The 5,385-nt window shown below is 40.0% G+C and overlaps 1 pseudogene; it reads right to left on the bottom strand.

Annotated features, from left to right (window-relative positions):
* Positions 1-322: 322 nt before the first annotated feature.
* On the bottom strand, positions 323-5,149 carry LOC131408215 (interstitial collagenase-like; annotated as a pseudogene).
* Between the last annotated feature and the right edge of the window lie 236 nt (positions 5,150-5,385).

Here is a 5,385-nt window from a genome sequence, read left to right as displayed (position 1 = left end):
TTCTCACAACAATCCTACATGGAGGTAGATGAGAAGTTGAGGTCAAGCTGACTATGGGAGGCTAAAGGGGGTGTTAAAGGCTGATGAGAGGCAAAGGCTGCTCAGGCTAAACTCTTCCCTTTTATGATCTTTCAGCTGGGAGTTCTGCTGTGTTCATTTCACAGTCATAAGGACAAGGGTAATAGCACGGCACAGACTTCCACATGGGCTGACAGAATTATTTCCAAAACTACAGAGGCCAAATGGAGGCATCATAGCAAGCCAGCCTTGGGAAATAATAAAGGATCGTACAAAGACTGAGGCATGGAGAGAACCTTTTTTGTCAGTCTCTGTAGCAGACACTGTTGATGCCCAGATCCTCTGGACTCACTACCAAAGACAGGTGCAGCTTTGGCAGACAGTCCCCATAAATAGCTCTTAGTCTTTGAGCTTTTCCCAGCCCCAGGAGCATGCTGGGCCAGTGCAGGGCCAGCCAAAGTGCTGGCTGGTTGATGCCTTCAGGAGCATCCCTCAAACAATCAGGGAAAAAGTTGGTGGAAAGCACCCCAGGTCACTTGCCCTTTGGTGGGACAATTCTGAAGGGTGTTCTATGAGTGCTTCAACAAGGGACTGAGCCCTTGTTGCCCACAGTGGTAAACCTGCTTATTGGTGCACCCCTTGTTGGCTCTGCTCCCTTATCTACCTCACTTCCTTACTCCCTGATCATGCCTCGTGGGATCACCTCCAAAGCAAACTATGTGCACCCAAATCCTTGTGTAAGTATTTGCTTCAGTCTTTCCCCTAAGTGGCTAAAGACCTTGTGGAAATCTGTGAACATGTCCAGGTTTCAGTTTCCTCAAGGATGAAATGTCATGGTCACGGGGAACGCTCTCAGTGGTCCCTTTCAGTGCCAAATTCCAGCTCTACCTGAACTTTTCCTGCTGAATGGAACATTTCCCTCACACAACTGTCTTAGAGAGGCTTTTCATGACATACTGAGAGCTTGTCATTAAAACCGAAGATGAAGGAAGGGAGGAAAGGAAGAAAGGAGAGTGAAGCAAAAGGGGAAGGAGGGAAAGAGGAGAGAAAAATTTAACATCTTCTAGTACTTATCCAAGAATATCTATGTTTACCAGTACTAACGAAAGTGTATTGTAGCAATATCCATCATTGTCTTGCATTTTTATCTTGTGTAGATATTAACACGTAAGAGTGAAAGACACCAAACATTTTACAGGAGCAGGGAGACTTGCTGACTCCTTTCAAACTCCCAGCAATTTTCATCTTTTTGGGGATCACAACAATGAGGAATCATAGTGCTTTCCTTAACCTTTAAGGGATCAGTTTGGTGGGAAGAGGAGGCCAGTTCCTCATGTGTGAGGGGGACCTCAGCCTTTTTGAGCACACACTCTGCAGAAGGAGTTCTAGGATTCTGCTCCTCTCTGGAGGAATGTGACTGCCCACAGCTGCCCACAGGGCATCCTCATGAACTCTTGGGGATTCTCCTCACAAAGGCTTCTTCCCTCTTCTAGACCTTTGGGGAAAAAACAAACCCTATCAGGATCACAGGCTTTGGGGTGGCCATCTTTTCCAGGATGGAAGGGGAGATACATAGTGGCCTTCCAGGGCTCCAGGCTACATTGCCCACAGGACAGCGTAGAGATCTGATTTAAGGAGTGTTGTTCAGAAGAATCTATTTGTTCTAATTCGCTAACATATTTATCATCCTAGAGAGTGGAGTAGTGAAAGGAATTGGAAGACCATTTCTTGCTCCATCACTAACAAGCCCGTGGTCTTCAACAAGTCGTCTTCTTTATGTCTGCCTAACTCTATACATTTGTATGTATTGTAGTAGTTGAGTGGGGGCCTTATAATACCCTTTACTTCATGAATTTTCTGAAGATTGAATGACTTATCTGTGATAAAAATTTTTGAAGAATAAGTAATTTTATGCAAATGCACTATTATCAAAATTATAAATTAAAAATATATTATTAAAGTAACATATAGCACATTTAGTAAAATGTCAGAACAACTTAAAAATATGTCAGTGTTAATGATGATTTTTTCTTTTTTTTACCTGTCTTTAAAGAAGAACAATTCCCATGAATTTTGGTTACAGCATCAAATGTTAACTTGCTATCACCAGCTCATGGTATTTGTGGCTCTTTTGGCTAGATGGGATTTTTGGAAGGTCTTCAAAAAATAAATAAACATTCTGAAGTAAGGTTAAGTTGGCATATTATGTCAACACAAAAATGCTTTGAATGAAGGCTCTTTCTTAAAGGACACAGCAATTTATTTGAAACACATATATAGACCAATAATCTCTTGTCCAAGGTGCTTTTCTTTGTACTCACAATGTACGGCCTGGATGGCATTGATGTCCTTCTGAGACAGCAAGACATCGCCACAGTATACGTATCTGGGGTACATCAAAGGACCAATGTCGTCAATACGAGGTAGTCCAAGAGACTGGCCCAATTCATGTGCTGAAACATAATACAAGTTGTTGTATAGAAAGACCAACAAAACAGGTTTGCAGTTATTGGAATGCTGTTTTGAGGAACTCAAAAAGGAAGTATAAGTCTCCAAACTGCAAAAGATTTACCATTGACTTTGCGCAAATTTGGTATGTATTTGTTGGTATGTCTGTGGGGTGTGTGAGTGTGTGTGTGTATGTGTGTGTGTGTGTGTGTGTGTTTAATGAAAGAAAGGAGAAGGCCTTTATTAATACTAAGGAGGGATGATTAAAATCTGAATTTCTGAGACTGGGCTAGTATAATTCCTGGAAAAAATCAACTGACAAAGAAAAATCCTAGCATTTATTAATAAATATCATAGTAAATAGCATTAAATAAGGTAGAAAAGTATCATATTTTAGAGGAATAATAGCATTCTATTAGCCTTTATTATTCTTTTTCCTGTTCATAAATCTTATATATGCTCACTTCTGAAAATTTGGATATTACAGGAAAGCACCCAGAAAAATTCTCCAAAATCACCTTGCCAAAGCTAACCAATTTTAAATTTTGGTATATAATTATATAGGCAACAATAAGATATGAAATATCCTCGTAACATTTTTAGAGTAACATATTTTTGTGAGTAAAATGATATTACTTGCAGAAATAATATTCTCTTACATTTTTACTAAATGAGACAAAAGAATTGCCATTGTCTTTCTAAGCAATTATAGTTTTAATAAAAGCTATGTTTATTAAAGTATTTAAGGCTCATTACAAAGTTGGTTCATTTTACTAAAAGCCTTCTTTTATATATTTATTTTTTTTATTGAGGTAACGTTGGTTTATAACATTATATAAATTTCAGGTGTACATCATTATATTTTGATTTCTGTGTAGATAACATCATGTTCACCACCTAAAGACTAATTACAGTCCATCACTGTACATATTTGCCCTAATAACATTTTCACCCTCCTCCCTCCCACCTTCCCACAATCTAATCTCTGTATCTACATGTTTTCTTGTTGTTCTTGTTGTTGTTTTTATCTTCCACTTATGAGTAAAATCATGAGGTATTTGACTTTCTCCCTCTGACTTATTTCGCTTAGCATAATACCCTCATGGTCCATCCATGTTGTGAATAGCAAGATTTCATCTTTTTTATGACTGAGTAGCATTCCATTATATATATGTATACACCACATCTTCTTTATCCATTTATCCATTGATGGGCACCTAGGTTGTTTCCAAATATTGGAAAAACCATTCTTTTAGATAAAACAAAAAATGTTACATTAAACCATGAAAGGGAAAAATAAAGAGAGGAAGAATTTGTTGATTCACTTCTGAAATTATTGGTCCCTGTTTCTTCTTCATCAAAATGAACATCTCCTCCAATACCTCCTTCTGGTAGGAACACATGAGCAAATCCACCCCCAGTTCCGTTAAAAGGAGAGTTGTCACCATGATCTGTGAGAAACACAATGCAGCAAAGACAAATCCCTGTTTCTGCTTAGGCTTACCCAGGAGAGATGAGAGCAGGGAAAAGAAGCCAAAAGGTGTCCTTCCTCTGTGAGGCTTCCCACCTTCAGCCCATAAAATCAACAACTCTTATGTATGGAGACATTCTGACAGCAAAGCTGAGCGGATCTGGGACCAGCAGGAGGTGAGATTCAGAATGGTTTTGGGAGACAAGAAGAGCTTACCTCTCCAGACAAAAGAGAGCTTTGTGTCTGCTTCACTCTTAAAGACCTTAGTGAAGGTCAGGACTGAGGCATTACTCCAGAGTTCAAAGGCTTTCTCAGTCATGTGGTCCACATCCTCTCGAGGCAAATCTGGTGTGTAGGGTTTGATCTCTAATTGAAACAGGGAAGACAGAGACACACTGGACCTCATTTCTTACGGTTCTGGTGGGAAATAGTGTTCTCACTCTGGTACTCACTCTGGTTACCCATAGGTCAGGTGTGTGTTCTCCCAATAAGAGTTCCCCTGAGTGAGTTTAAACTGAGCCACGTCAGGCACCCCACATCTGGGCTGCTTCATCACATTCAGGGTTTCAGCATCTGGCTTCCCAGTCACCTCAGCCCAAAGAATTCCTGCATTTGCTTCAGCTTTTCAACCACTGAACCACTGATTCTCTGCCTTTCACATTTGTTGGTCCCAGTCTTCAAGTTGTAGTAGTTTTGTAGGTATTTCTGATGAAAAAAATATTGAAACGCTGGATGTGAAATCTTTCTCATTTTTCTGAAAATTCTCAGCATTTCACTGTGATGACAGAATAGCTCTTTTACCTTAAAAATTTAGCACAAAGAGGAAAAAAGGTTGTCTGCTTCTGCAATGATTTCATAGCTTTTATTGTGCTTACCGTTGGTGGAGTAGGAGTAAACATGCTTGTTAAGTCGGCTTTACTTTGAAGTCAGTGTTAATGTAGTCAGGCCTGCATATTTTTCTTTTGGTTCTCTCTATCTCTATCTTCTAAAAACCTCTATGGATGGTAAGTTGATTTTTGCTTTTGTTATGAGGGGACCTGTTTTTGACAAAATAGTTATCCCAGAATGAATCCCAAACTTGCTTGAACTCCTACCCCTTGACTTTGGAAAAATGAGACTGTAATGCTCTTGCATTTTTGTCTTGTGAAAATCAGCATTTACCTGGACCATCTCCATATCTTACTCTTGTCTTTCTGAAGTTTCTGGAAAGCCATGAGACCCACTGTCTCAGAGCAGCAGAGGAAGGCTGGGCATGCTGGCCTCCATCTTCCTTCTCAGCTGAAGGTAACTGATGGCTCCCTACCTCCTGCTGCTCCAGAATCTCAGCTTGCAGGCTCCGCCTGTATGTAGGGTCCTTGCATCCCAAGAAAACCAAAAGCTGTCTGACTCACATCTGACAACATCCTCTTCATTTGCAATGTGTGGTCTCAATGTTCAAATTGTTACAT

Source organism: Diceros bicornis, chromosome 7 (genome assembly GCF_020826845.1).
Source record: "Diceros bicornis minor isolate mBicDic1 chromosome 7, mDicBic1.mat.cur, whole genome shotgun sequence".
NCBI classification, from domain to species: Eukaryota; Metazoa; Chordata; class Mammalia; order Perissodactyla; family Rhinocerotidae; genus Diceros; species Diceros bicornis.
Note: the sequence above shows the minus strand (reverse complement) of the source record. Positions and strands in the feature narration are given on the sequence as shown.